Source organism: Schistocerca serialis, unplaced genomic scaffold (assembly GCF_023864345.2).
Source record: "Schistocerca serialis cubense isolate TAMUIC-IGC-003099 unplaced genomic scaffold, iqSchSeri2.2 HiC_scaffold_1417, whole genome shotgun sequence".
Lineage (NCBI taxonomy): Eukaryota > Metazoa > Arthropoda > Insecta > Orthoptera > Acrididae > Schistocerca > Schistocerca serialis.
In genome coordinates this window covers 21,579,787-21,596,290 of record NW_026047644.1, presented here as the reverse complement: position 1 = coordinate 21,596,290, position 16,504 = coordinate 21,579,787, and positions in this window count along the sequence as shown.

Below are 16,504 nucleotides of genomic sequence, written 5' to 3'. Positions count from 1 at the left end.
ACAATGCCGACTTAAGTACAAGAGGACTGACACTCTAACTTTCTATGATTTGACCCTCTCCTGTGAGTCCGGTTTTCGATTCCGATGCTTCACTTCAGGTTTACTGTATCCCTTGGACCTTCTTATTGACGATGAAACACAGAAATTGCATCCGAATTTAATACAAAAGGCACATTGCCGACTTAAGTACAAGAGGACTGACACTCTAACTTTCTATGATTTGAACCTCTTCTGTGAGTCCAGTTTTAGATTCCGATGCTTCACTTCAGGTTTATTGTATCCCTAGGACCTTCTTATTGACGATGAAACAACACAGAAATTGCATCCGGATTTCATACAAAAGGCACATGGCCGACTTAAGTACAAGAGGACTGACACTCTAACTTTCTATGATTTGAACCTCACCTGTGAGTGCAGTATTAGATTTCGATGCTTCACTTCAGGTTTACTGAATCCCTTGGACCTTCTTATAGACGATGAAACACAGAAATTGCATCCGAATTTAATACAAAATGCACAATGGCGACATAAGTACAAGAGGACTGACACTCTTAATTTCTATGATTTGAACCTCTCCTGTGAGTTCAGGTTTAGATTCCGATGCTTCACCTCAGGTTTACTGTATCCCTTGGACCTTCTTATTGACGATGAAACACAGAATTTGCATCCGAATTTAATACAAAAGGCACAATGCCGACTCAAGTACAAGAGGACTGTCACTCTAACTTTCTATGATTTCAACCTCTCTTGTGAGTCCAGTTTTTGATTCCGATGCTTCACTTCAGGTTTACTGTATCCCTTGGACCTTCTTATTGACGATGAAACACAGAAATTGCATCCGAATTTAATACAAAAGGCACAATTCCGACTTAAGTACAAGAGGACTGACACTCCAACTTTCTTTGAATTGAACCTCTTCCGTGATTCCAGTTTTAGATTCCGATGCTTCACTTCAGGTTTTCTGTATCCCTTGGACCTTCTTATTGACGATGAAACACAGAAATTCCATCCGAATTTAATACAAACGGCACAATGCTGACTTAAGTACAAGAGGACTGACACTCTAACTTTCTATGATTTGAACCTCACCTGTGAGTCCAGTTTAAGATTCCGATGCTTCACTTCAGGTTTACTGTATACCTTGGACCTTCTTATTGACGATGAAACACAGAAATTGCATCCGAATTTAATACAAAAGGCACAATGCCGACTTAAGTACAAGAGGACTGACACTCTAACTTTCTATGTATGAACATCCCCTGTGAGTACAATTTTAGATTCCGATGCTTCACTTCAGGTTTACTGTATCCCTTGGACCTTCTTATTGACGATGAAACACAGAAATTGCATACGAATTTAATACAAAGGGCACGATGCTGACTTAAGTACAAGAGGACTGACACTCTAAATTTCTATGATTTGAACCACTCCTGTGAGTCCCGTGTTAGATTCCGATGCTTCACTTCAGGTTTAATGTATCCTTTGGACCTTCTTATAAACGATGAAACACAGAAATTACATCCGAATTTAATCCAAAAGGCACAATGCCGACCTATGTACAAGAGGACTGACACTCTAAGTTTCTATGATTTGATCCTCTCCTGTGAGTCCAGTTTTAGATTCCGATGCTTCACTTCAGGTTTACTGTATCCCTTGGACCTTCTTATTGACGATGAAACACAGAATTTGCATCCGAATTTAATACAAAAGGCACAATGCCGACTTAAGTACAAGAGGACTGACACTCTAACTTTCTATGATTTGACCCTCTCCTGTGAGTCCGGTTTTCGATTCCGATGCTTCACTTCAGGTTTACTGTATCCCTTGGACCTTCTTATTGACGATGAAACACAGAAATTGCATCCGAATTTAATACAAAAGGCACATTGCCGACTTAAGTACAAGAGGACTGACACTCTAACTTTCTATGATTTGAACCTCTTCTGTGAGTCCAGTTTTAGATTCCGATGCTTCACTTCAGGTTTATTGTATCCCTAGGACCTTCTTATTGACGATGAAACAACACAGAAATTGCATCCGGATTTCATACAAAAGGCACATGGCCGACTTAAGTACAAGAGGACTGACACTCTAACTTTCTATGATTTGAACCTCACCTGTGAGTGCAGTATTAGATTTCGATGCTTCACTTCAGGTTTACTGAATCCCTTGGACCTTCTTATAGACGATGAAACACAGAAATTGCATCCGAATTTAATACAAAATGCACAATGGCGACATAAGTACAAGAGGACTGACACTCTTAATTTCTATGATTTGAACCTCTCCTGTGAGTTCAGTTTTAGATTCCGATGCTTCACCTCAGGTTTACTGTATCCCTTGGACCTTCTTATTGACGATGAAACACAGAATTTGCATCCGAATTTAATACAAAAGGCACAATGCCGACTCAAGTACAAGAGGACTGTCACTCTAACTTTCTATGATTTCAACCTCTCTTGTGAGTCCAGTTTTTGATTCCGATGCTTCACTTCAGGTTTACTGTATCCCTTGGACCTTCTTATTGACGATGAAACACAGAAATTGCATCCGAATTTAATACAAAAGGCACAATTCCAACTTAAGTACAAGAGGACTGACACTCCAACTTTCTTTGAATTGAACCTCTTCCGTGATTCCAGTTTTAGATTCCGATGCTTCACTTCAGGTTTTCTGTATCCCTTGGACCTTCTTATTGACGATGAAACACAGAAATTCCATCGGAATTTAATACAAACGGCACAATGCTGACTTAAGTACAAGAGGACTGACACTCTAACTTTCTATGATTTGAACCTCACCTGTGAGTCCAGTTTAAGATTCCGATGCTTCACTTCAGGTTTACTGTATACCTTGGACCTTCTTATTGACGATGAAACACAGAAATTGCATCCGAATTTAATACAAAAGGCACAATGCCGACTTAAGTACAAGAGGACTGACACACTAACTTTCTACGATTTGAACCTCTCCTGTGAGTCCAGTTTTAGATTCCGATGCTTCACTTCAGGTTTACTGTATCCCTCGGATCTTCTTATTGACGATGAAACACAGAAATTGCATACGAATTTAAAACAAAAGGCACAATGCCGACTTAAGTACAAAAGGACTGACACTCTAACTTTCTATGATTTGAACCTCTCCTGTGAGTCCAGTTTTAGATTCCGATGCTTCACTTCAGGTTTACTGTATCTCTTGGACCTTCTTATTGACGAAGAAACACAGAAATTGCATCCGAATTTAATACAAAACGCACAATGCCGACTTAAGGACAAGAGGACTGACACTATAAGTTTCTCTGATTTGAACCGCTCCTGTGATTCCATCTTTAGATTCCGATGCTTCACTTCAGGTTTACTGTATTCCTAGGATCTTCTTATTGACGATGAAGCACAGAAATTGCATCCGATTTTAATACAAAAGGCAAAATGCCGTCTTAAGTACAAGAGGACTGACACTCTAACATTCTATGATTTGAACCTCACCTGTGAGTCCAGTTTTAGATTTCGATGCTTCACTTCAAGTTTACTGAATCCCTTGGACCTTCTTATTGACGATGAAACACAGAAATTGCATCCGTATTTAATACAAAATGCACAATGCCAACTTAAGTACAAGAGGACTGACACACTAACATTCAACGATTTGAACCTCTCCTGTGAATCCAGTTTTAGATTCCAATGCTTCACTTCAGGTTTACTGTATCCCTAGGATCTTCTTATTGACGATGAAACACAGAAATTGCATACGACTTTAATACAAAAGGCACAATGCCGACATAAGTACAAGAGGACTGACACTCTAACTTTCTATGATTTGAACCTCTCCTGTGAGTCCAGTTTTAGATTCCGATGCTTCACTTCAGGTTTACTGTATCCCTTGGACCTTCTTATTGACGATGAAACACAGAAATTGCATCCGAATTTAATACAAAAGGCACAATTCCGACTTAAGTACAAGAGGACTGACACTCCAACTTTCTTTGAATTGAACCTCTTCCGTGATTCCAGTTTTAGATTCCGATGCTTCACTTCAGGTTTTCTGTATCCCTTGGACCTTCTTATTGACGATGAAACACAGAAATTCCATCCGAATTTAATACAAACGGCACAATGCTGACTTAAGTACAAGAGGACTGACACTCTAACTTTCTATGATTTGAACCTCACCTGTGAGTCCAGTTTAAGATTCCGATGCTTCACTTCAGGTTTACTGTATACCTTGGACCTTCTTATTGACGATGAAACACAGAAATTGCATCCGAATTTAATACAAAAGGCACAATGCCGACTTAAGTACAAGAGGACTGACACACTAACTTTCTACGATTTGAACCTCTCCTGTGAGTCCAGTTTTAGATTCCGATGCTTCACTTCAGGTTTACTGTATCCCTCGGATCTTCTTATTGACGATGAAACACAGAAATTGCATACGAATTTAAAACAAAAGGCACAATGCCGACTTAAGTACAAAAGGACTGACACTCTAACTTTCTATGATTTGAACCTCTCCTGTGAGTCCAGTTTTAGATTCCGATGCTTCACTTCAGGTTTACTGTATCTCTTGGACCTTCTTATTGACGAAGAAACACAGAAATTGCATCCGAATTTAATACAAAACGCACAATGCCGACTTAAGGACAAGAGGACTGACACTATAAGTTTCTCTGATTTGAACCGCTCCTGTGATTCCATCTTTAGATTCCGATGCTTCACTTCAGGTTTACTGTATTCCTAGGATCTTCTTATTGACGATGAAGCACAGAAATTGCATCCGATTTTAATACAAAAGGCAAAATGCCGTCTTAAGTACAAGAGGACTGACACTCTAACATTCTATGATTTGAACCTCACCTGTGAGTCCAGTTTTAGATTTCGATGCTTCACTTCAAGTTTACTGAATCCCTTGGACCTTCTTATTGACGATGAAACACAGAAATTGCATCCGAATTTAATACAAAATGCACAATGCCAACTTAAGTACAAGAGGACTGACACACTAACATTCAACGATTTGAACCTCTCCTGTGAATCCAGTTTTAGATTCCAATGCTTCACTTCAGGTTTACTGTATCCCTAGGATCTTCTTATTGACGATGAAACACAGAAATTGCATACGACTTTAATACAAAAGGCACAATGCCGACATAAGTACAAGAGGACTGACACTCTAACTTTCTATGATTTGAACCTCTCCTGTGAGTCCAGTTTTAGATTCCGATGCTTCACTTCAGGTTTACTGTATCCCTTGGACCTTCTTATTGACGATGAAACACAGAAATTGCATCTGAATTTAATACAAAATGCACAATGCTGACTTAAGTACAAGAGGACTGACACTCTAAATTTCTATGATTTGAACAACTCCTGTGAGTCCCGTGTTAGATTCCGATGCTTCACTTCAGGTTTAATGTATCCCTTGGACCTTCTTATAAACGATGAAACACAGAAATTACATCCGAATTTAATCCAAAAGGCACAATGCCGACCTATGAACAAGAGGACTGACACTCTAAGTTTCTATGATTTGAACCTCTCCTGTGAATCCAGTTTTAGATTCCGATACTTCACTTCAGGTTTACTGTATCCCTTGGACCTTCTTATTGACGATGAAACACAGAATTTGCATCCGAATTTAATACAAAAGGCACAATGCCGACTTAAGTACAAGAGGACTGACACTCTAACTTTCTATGATTTTAACCTCTCCTGTGAGTCCGGTTTTCGATTCCGATGCTTCACTTCAGGTTTACTGTATCCCTTGGACCTTCTTATTGACGATGAAACACAGAAATTGCATCCGAATTTAATACAAAAGGCACAATGCCGACTTAAGTACAAGAGGACTGACACTCTAACTTTCTATGATTTGAACCACTCCTGTGAGTCCAGTTTAAGATTCCGATGCTTCACTTCAGGTTTACTGTATCCCTTGGACCTTCTTATTGACGATGAAACACAGTAATTGCATCCGAATTTAATACAAAAGGTACAATGCCGACTTAAGTACAAGAGGACTGACACTCTAACTTTCTATGATTTGAACCTCTCCTGTGAGTCCAGTTTTAGATTCCGATGCTTCACTTCAGGTTTACTGTATCCGTAGGACCTTCTTATTGACGATGAAACAACACAGAATTTGCATCCGGATTTCATACGAAAGGCACATGGCCGACTTAAGTACAAGAGGACTGACACTCTAACTTTCTTTGATTTGAACCTCTCCTGGGATTCCAGTTTTAGATTCCGATGCTTCACTTCAGGTTTTCTGTATCCCTTGGACCATCTTATTGACGATGAAACACAGAAATTGCATCCGAATTTATTAACAAAAGGCACAATGCCGACTTTAGTACAAGAGGACTGACACTCTAACTTTCTATGATTTGAACCTCACCTGTGAGTGCAGTATTAGATTTCGATGCTTCACTTCAGGTTTACTGAATCCCTTGGACCTTCTTATTGACGATGAAACACAGAAATTGCATCCGAATTTAATACAAAATGCACAATGGCGACTTAAGTACAAGAGGACTGACACTCTTAATTTCTATGATTTGAACCTCTCCTGTGAGTTCAGTTTTAGATTCCGATGCTTCACTTCAGGTTTACTGTATCCCTTGGACCTTCTTATTGACGATGAAACACAGAAATTGCATACGAATTTTATACTAAATGCACAATGCCGACTTAAGTACAAGAGGACTGACACTCTAACTTTCTTTGATTTGAACCACTCCTGTGAGGCCAGTTATAGATTCCGATGCTTCACTTCAGTTTTACTGTATCCCTTGGACTTTCTTATTGACGATGAAACACAGAAATTGCATCCGACTTTAATACAAAAGGCACAATGCATACTTAAGTAAAAGAGGACTGACACTCTAACTTTCTATGATTTGAACCTCTACTGTGAGTCCAGTTTTAGATTCCGATGCTTCACTTCAGGTTTACTGTATCCCTTGGACTTTCTTATTGACGATGAAACACAGAAATTGCATCCGTATTTAATAAAAAAGGCACAATGCTTACTTAAGTACAAGAGGACTGACACTCAAAATTTCTATGATTTGAACCACTCCTGTGAGTCCCGTGTTAGATTCCGATGCTTCACTTCAGCTTTAATGTATCCATTGGACCTTCTTATTGACGATGAAACACAGAAATTGAATCCGAATTTAATACAAAAGGCACAATGCCGACTTAAGTACAAGAGGACTGACACTCTAAGTTTCTCTGACTTGAACCTCTCCTGTGAGTCCCGTGTTAGATTCCGATGCTTCACTTCAGGTTTACTGTATCCCTTGGATCTTCTTATTGACGATGAAGCACAGAAATTGCATCCGATTTTAATACAAAAGGCACAATGCCGACTTAAGTACAAGAGGACTGACACTCTAACTTTCTATGATTTGAACCTCTCTTGTGAGTCCAGTTTTCGATTCCGATGCTTCACTTCAGGTTTACTGAATCCCTTCGACCTTCTTATTGACGATGAAACACAGAAATTGCATCCGAATTTAATACAAAATGCACAATTCCGACTTAAGTACAAGAGGACTGACACTCCAACTTTCTTTGATTTGAACCTCTTCCGTGATTCCAGTTTTAGATTCCGATGCTTCACTTCAGGTTTTCTGTATCCCTTGGACCTTCTTATTGACGATGAAACACAGAATTTGCATCCGAATTTAATACAAAACGCACAATGCCGACTTAAGTACAAGAGGACTGACACTCTAACTTTCTATGATTTGAACCTCTCTTGTGAGTCCAGTTTTCGTTTCCGATGCTTCACTTCAGGTTTACTGAATCCCTTCGACCTTCTTATTGACGATGAAACACAGAAATTGCATCCGAATTTAATACAAAATGCACAATTCCGACTTAAGTACAAGAGGACTGACACTCCAACTTTCTTTGATTTGAACCTCTTCCGTGATTCCAGTTTTAGATTCCGATGCTTCAGTTCAGGTTTTCTGTATCCCTTGGACCTTCTTATTGACGAAGAAACACAGAAATTGCATCCGAATTTAATACAAAACGCACAATGCCGACTTAAGGACAAGAGGACTGACACTATAAGTTTCTCTGATTAGAACCGCTCCTGTGATTCCAGCTTTAGATTCCGATGCTTCACTTCAGGTTTACGGTATCCCTTGGATCTTCTTATTGACGATGAAGCACAGAAATTGCATCCGATTTTAATACAAAAGGCACAATGCCGACTTAAGTACAAGAGGACTGACACTCTAACTTTCTATGATTTGAACCTCTCCTGTGAGTCCTGTTTTAGATGCCGAGGCTTCACTTCACGTTTACTGTATCCCTCGGACCTTCTTATTGACGATGAAACACAGAAATTGCATCCGAATTTAATACAAAAGGCACAATGCAGACATAAGTACAAGAGGACTGACACTCTAACTTTCTATTATTTGAACCTCTCCTGTGAGTCCAGTTTTAGATTCCGAGGCTTCACTTCAGATTTACTGTATCCCTTGGACCTTCTTATTGACGATGAAACACAGAAATTGCATCTGAATTTAATACAAAAGGCACAATACTGACTTAAGTACAAGAGGACTGACACTCTAAATTTCTATGATTTGAACCACTCCTGTGAGTCCTGTGTTAGATTCTGATGCTTCACTTCAGATTTAATGTATCCCTTGGACCTTCTTATAAACGATGAAACACAGAAATTACATCCGAATTTAATACAAAAGGCACAATGCCGACCTATGTACAAGAGGACTGACACTCTAACTTTCTATGATTTGACCTCTCCTGTGAGTCCAGTTTTAGATTCCGATGCTTCACTTCAGTTTTACTGTCTCCCTTGGACCTTCTTATTGACGATGAAACACAGAATTTGCATCCGAATTTAAAACAAAAGGCACAATGCCGACTTAAGTACAAGAGGACTGACACTCTAACTTTCTATGATTTGAACCTCTCCTGTGAGTCCGGTTTTCGATTCCGATGCTTCACTTCAGGTTTACTGTATCCCTTGGACCTTCTTATTGACGATGAAACACAGAAATTGCATCCGAATTTAATACAAAAGGCAGAATGCCGACTTAAGTACAAGAGGACTGACACCCTAACTTTCTTTGATTTGAACCTCTCCTGTAATTCCAGTTTTAGATTCCGATGCTTCACTTCAGGTTTTCTGTATCCCTTGGACCTTCTTATTGACGATGAAACACAGAAATTGCATCCGAATTTAATCCAAAAGGCACAATACCGACTTAAGTACAAGAGGACTGACACTCTAACTTTCTATGATTTGAACCTCACCTGTGAGTCCAGTTTTAGATTTCGATGCTTCACTTCAGGTTAACTGAATCCCTTGGACCATCTTATTGACGATGAAACACAGAAATTGCATCCAAATTCAATACAAAATGCACAATGGCGAATTAAGTACAAGAGGACTGACACTCTAACTTTCTATGATTTGAACCTCTCTTGTGAGTCCAGTTTTCGATTCCGATGCTTCACTTCAGGTTTACTGTATCCCTTGGACCTTCTTATTGACGATGAAACACAGAAATTGCATCCGAATTTAATACAAAATGCACAATTCCGACTTAAGTACAAGAGGACTGACACTCCAACTTTCTTTGATTTGAACCTCTTCCGTGATTCCAGTTTTAGATTCCGATGCTTCACTTCAGGTTTTCTGTATCCCTTGGACCTTCTTATTGGCGATGAAACACAGAAATTGCATCCGAATTTAATACAAAAGGCACAATGCTGACTTAAGTACAAGAGGACTGACACTCTAACTTTCTATGATTTGAACCTCACTTGTGAGTCCAGTTTAAGATTCCGATGCTTCACTTCAGGTTTACTGTATACCTTGGACCTTCTTATTGACGATGAAACACAGAAATTGCATCCGAATTTAATACAAAAGGCACAATGCCGACTTAAGTACAAGAGGACTGACACACTAACTTTCTACGATTTGAACCTCTCCTGTGAGTCCAGTTTTAGATTCCGATGCTTCACATCATTTTTACTGTATCCCTAGGATCTTCTTATTGACGATGAAACACAGAAATTGCATACGAATTTAAAACAAAAGGCACAATGCCGACTTAAGTACAAGGGGACTGACACTCTAACTTTCTATGATTTGAACCTCTCCTGTGAGTCCAGTTTTGGATTCCGATGCTTCACTTCAGGTTTACTGTATCCCTTGGACCTTCTTATTGACGAAGAAACACAGAAATTGCATCCGAATTTAATACAAAACGCACAATGCCGACTTAAGGACAAGAGGACTGACACTATAAGTTTCTCTGATTTGAACCGCTCCTGTGATTCCAGCTTTAGATTCCGATGCTTCACTTCAGGTTTACTGTATCCCTTGGATCTTCTTATTGACGATGAAGCACAGAAATTGCATCCGATTTTAATACAAAAGGCACAATGCCGACTTAAGTACAAGAGGACTGACACTCTAACTTTCTATGATTTGAACGTCTCCTGTGAGTCCTGTTTTAGATGCCGAGGCTTCACTTCACGTTTACTGTATCCCTCGGACCTTCTTATTGACGATGAAACACAGAAATTGCATCTGAATTTAATACAAAAGGCACAATACTGACTTAAGTACAAGAGGACTGACACTCTAAATTTCTATGATTTGAACCACTCCTGTGAGTCCCGTGTTAGATTCTGATGCTTCACTTCAGATTTAATGTATCCCTAGGACCTTCTTATGAACGATGAAACACAGAAATTACATCCGAATTTAATACAAAAGGCACAATGCCGACCTATGTACAAGATGACTGACACTCCAACTTTCTATGATTTGACCTCTCCTGTGAGTCCAGTTTTAGATTCCGATGCTTCACTTCAGGCTTACTGTATCCCTTGGACCTTCTTATTGACGATGAAACACAGAATTTGCATCCGAATTTAATACAAAAGGCACAATGCCGACTTAAGTACAAGAGGACTGACGCTCTAACATTCTATGATTTGAACCTCACCTGTGAGACCAGTTTTAGATTTCGATGCTTCACTTCAGGTTAACTGAATCCCTTGGACCTTCTTATTGACGATGAAACACAGAAATTGCATCCAAATTTAATACAAAATGCACAATGGCGACTTAAGTACAAGAGGACTGACACTATAAGTTACTCTGTTTTGAACCGCTCCTGTGATTCCAGCTTTAGATTCCGATGCTTCACTTCAGGTTTACTGTATCCCTTGGATCTTCTTATTGACGATGAAACACAGTAAATGCATCCGAATTTAATACAAAAGGCACAATGCCGACTTAAGTACAAGAGGACTGACACTCTAACTTTCTATGATTTGAACCTCTCTTGTGAGTCCAGTTTTCGATTCCGATGCTTCACTTCAGGTTTACTGTATCCCTTGGACCTTCTTATTGACGATGAAACACAGTAAATGCATCCGAATTTAATACAAAAGGCACAATGCCGACTTAAGTACAAGAGGACTGACACTCTAACATTCTATGATTTGAACCTCTCTTGTGAGTCCAGTTTTCGATTCCGATGCTTCACTTCAGGTTTACTGTATCCCTTGGACCTTCTTATTGACGATGAAACACAGAAATTGCATCCGAATTTAATACAAAATGCACAATTCCGACTTAAGTACAAGAGGACTGACACTCCAACTTTCTCTGATTTGAACCTCTTCCGTGATTCCAGTTTTAGATTCCGATGCTTCACTTCAGGTTTTCTGTATCCCTTGGACCTTCTTATTGACGAAGAAACACAGAAATTGCATCCGAATTTAATACAAAACGCACAATGCCGACTTAAGGACAAGAGGACTGACACTATAAGTTTCTCTGATTTGAATCTCTCCTGTGAGTCCAGTTTTAGATTCCGAGGCTTCACTTCAGATTTACTGTATCCCTTGGACCTTCTTATTGACGATGAAACACAGAAATTGCATCTGAATTTAATACAAAAGGCACAATACTGACTTAAGTACAAGAGGACTGACACTCTAAATTTCTATGATTTGAACCACTCCTGTGAGTCCTGTGTTAGATTCTGATGCTTCACTTCAGATTTAATGTATCCCTTGGACCTTCTTATAAACGATGAAACACAGAAATGACATCCGAATTTAATACAAAAGGCACAATGCCGACCTATGTACAAGAGGACTGACACTCTAACTTTCTATGATTTGACCTCTCCTGTGAGTCCAGTTTTAGATTCCGATGCTTCACTTCAGGTTTACTGTATCCCTTGGACCTTCTTATTGACGATGAAACACAGAATTTGCATCCGAATTTAATACAAAAGGCACAATGCCGACTTAAGTACAAGAGGACTGACACTCTAACTTTCTATGATTTGAACCTCTCCTGTGAGTCCGGTTTTCGATTCCGATGCTTCACTTCAGGTTTACTGTATCCCTTGGACCTTCTTATTGACGATGAAACACAGAAATTGCATCCGAATTTAATACAAAAGGCACAATGCCGACTTAAGTACAAGAGGACTGACACTCTAACTTTCTATGATTTGAACCTCTCCTGTGAGTCCAGTTTTGGATTCCGGTGCTTCACTTCGGGTTTACTGTATCCCTTGGATCTTCTTATTGACGAAGAAACACAGAAATTGCATCCGAATTTAATACAAAACGCACAATGCCGACTTAAGGACAAGAGGACTGACACTATAAGTTTCTCAGATTTGAACCGCTCCTGTGATTCCAGCTTTAGATTCCGATGCTTCACTTCAGGTTTACTGTATCCCTTGGATCTTCCTATTGACGATGAAGCACAGAAATTGCATCCGATTTTAATACAAAAGGCACAATGCCGACTTAAGTACAAGAGGACTGACACTCTAACTTTCTATGATTTGAACGTCTCCTGTGAGTCCTGTTTTAGATGCCGAGGCTTCACTTCACGTTTACTGTATCCCTCGGACCTTCTTATTGACGATGAAACACAGAAATTGCATCTGAATTTAATACAAGAGGCACAATACTGACTTAAGTACAAGAGGACTGACACTCTAAATTTCTATGATTTGAACCACTCCTGTGAGGCCAGTTACAGATTCCGATGCTTCACTTCAGTTTTACTGTATCCCTTGGACATTCTTATTGACGATGAAACACAGAAATTGCATCCGAATTTAATACAAAAGGCAGAATGCCGACTTAAGTACAAGAGGACTGACACCCTAACTTTCTTTGATTTTAACCTCTCCTGTAATTCCAGTTTTAGATTCCGATGCTTCACTTCAGGTTTTCTGTATCCCTTGGACCTTCTTATTGACGATGAAACACAGAAATTGCATCCGAATTTAATCCAAAAGGCACAATACCGACTTAAGTACAAGAGGACTGACACTCTAACTTTCTATGATTTGAACCTCACCTGCGAGTCCAGTTTTAGATTTCGATGCTTCACTTCAGGTTAACTGAATCCCTTGGACCTTCTTATTGACGATGAAACACAGAAATTGCATCCAAATTTAATACAAAATGCACAATGGCGACTTAAGTACAAGAGGACTGACACTATAAGTTACTCTGTTTTGAACCGCTCCTGTGATTCCAGCTTTAGATTCCGATGCTTCACTTCAGGTTTACTGTATCCCTTGGATCTTCTTATTGACGATGAAACACAGAAATTGCATCTGAATTTAATACAAAAGGCACAATGCTGACTTAAGTACAAGATGACTGACACTCTAAATATCTATGAATTGAACCACTCCTGTGAGTCCCGTGTTAGATTCTGATGCTTCACTTCAGGTTTAATGTATCCCTTGGACCTTCTTATAAACGATGAAACACAGAAATTACATCCGAATTTAATACAAAAGGCACAATGCCGACTTAAGTACAAGAGGACTGACACTCTAAATTTCTAAGATTTGAACCTCTCCTGTGAGTTCAGTTTTAGATTCCGATGCCTCACTTCAGGTTTACTGTATCCCTTGGACCTTCTTATTGACGATGAAACACAGAAATTGCATACGAATTTAATGCTAAATGCACAATGCCGACTTAAGTACAAGAGTACTGACACTCTATCTTTCTATGATTTGAACCACTCCTGTGAGTCCAGTTTAGGATTCCGATGCTTCACTTCAGGTTTACTGTATCCCTTGGACCTTCTTATTGACGATGAAACACAGTAATTGCATCCGAATTTAATACAAAATGCACAATGCCGACTTAAGTACAAGAGGACTGACACTCTAAATTTCTATGATTTGAACCTCTCCTGTGAGTTCAGTTTTAGATTCCGATGCCTCACTTCAGGTTTACTGTATCCCTTGGACCTTCTTATTGACGATGAAACACAGAAATAGCATACGAATTTAATACTAAATGCACAATGCCGACTTAAGTACAAGAGGACTGACACTCTAACTTTCTATGATTTGAACCACTCCTGTGAGGCCAGTTACAGATTCCGATGCTTCACTTCAGTTTTACTGTATCCCTTGGACTTTCTTATTGACGATGAAACACAGAAATTGCATCCGGATTTAATACAAAAGGCAGAATGCCGACTTAAGTACAAGAGGAATGACACTCTAAATTTCTATGATTTGAACCTCTCCTGTGAGTCCAGTTTTTGATTCCAATGCCTCACTTCAGGTTTACTGTATCCCTTGGAACTTCTTATTGACGATGAAGCACAGAAATTGCATCCGAATTTAATACAAAAGGCACAATGCCGACTTAAGTACAAGAGGACTGACACTCTATGTTTCTCTGATTTGAACCTCTCCTGTGAGTCCAGTTTTAGATTCCGATGCTTCACTTCAGGTTTACTGTATCCCTTGGACCTTCTTATTGACGATGAAACACAGAAATTGCATCCGAATTTAATACAAAAGGCACAATGCCGACTTAAGTACAAGAGGACTGACACACTAACTTTCTTTGATTTGAACCTCCCATGTAATTCCAGTTTTAGATTCCGATGCTTCCCTTCAGGTTTTCTGTATCCCTTGGACCTTCTTATTGACGATGAAACACAGAAATTGCATCCGAATTTAATACAAAAGGCACAATGCCGACTTAAGTACAAGAGGACTGACACTCTAACTTTCTATGATTTGAACCACTCCAATGAGGCCAGTATTAGATTCCGATGCTTCACTTCAGTTTTACTGTATCCCTTGGACTTTCTTATTGACGATGAAACACAGAAATTGCATCCAAATTTAATACAAAAGGCACAATGCCGACTTAAGTACAAGAGGACTGACACTCTAATTATCTCTGATTTCAACCTCTCTTGTGAGTCCAGTTTTCGATTCCGATGCTTCACTTCAGGTTTACTGTATCCCTTGGACCTTCATATTGACGATGAAACACAGAAACTGCATCCAAATTTAACATAAAAGGCACAATGCCGATTTAAGTACAAGAGGGCTGACACTCTAAGTTTCTCTGATTTGAACGTCTCCTGTGAGTCCAGTTTTAGATCCCGATGCTTCACTTCAGATTTACTGTATCCCTTGGACCTTCTTATTGACGATGAAACACAGAAATTGCATCCGAATTTAATACAAAAGACACAATTCCGACTTAAGTACAAGAGGACTGACACTCCAACTTTCTTTGATTTGAACCTCTTCCGTGAGACCAGTTTAAGATTCCGATGCTTCACTTCAGGTTTACTGTATACCTTGGACCTTCTTATTGACGATGAAACACAGAAATTGCATCCGAATTTAATACAAAAGGCACAATGCCGACTTAAGTACAAGTGGACTGACACACTAACTTTCTACGATTTGAACCTCTCCTGTGAGTCCAGTTTTAGATTCCGATGCTTCACTTCAGGTTTACTGTATCCCTAGGATCTTCTTATTGACGATGAAACACAGAAATTGCATACGAATTTAAAACAAAAGGCACAATGCCGACTTAAGTACAAGAGGACTGACACTCTAACTTTCTGTGATTTGAACCTCTCCTGTGAGTCCAGTTTTAGATTCCGATGCTTCACTTCAGTTTTACTGTATCCCTTGGACCTTCTTATTGACGAAGAAACACAGAAATTGCCTCCGAATTTAATACAAAACGCACAATGCCGACTTAAGGACAAGAGGACTGACACTATAAGTTTCTCTGATTTGAACCGCTCCTGTGATTCCAGCTTTAGATTCCGATGCTTCACTTCACGTTTACTGTATCCCTTGGACCTTCTTATTGACGATGAAGCACAGAAATTGCATCCGATTTTAATACAAAAGGCACAATGCCGACTTAAGTACAAGAGGACTGACACTCTAACTTTCTATGATTTGAACCTCTCCTGTGAGTCCAGTTTTAGATGCCGAGGCTTCACTTCACGTTTAGTGTATCCCTCGGACCTTCTTATTGACGATGAAACACAGAAATTGCATCCGAATTCAATACAAAAGGCACAATGCCGACATAAGTACAAGAGGACTGACACTCTAACTTTCTATGATTAAAACCTCTCCTGTGAGTCCAGTTTCAGATTC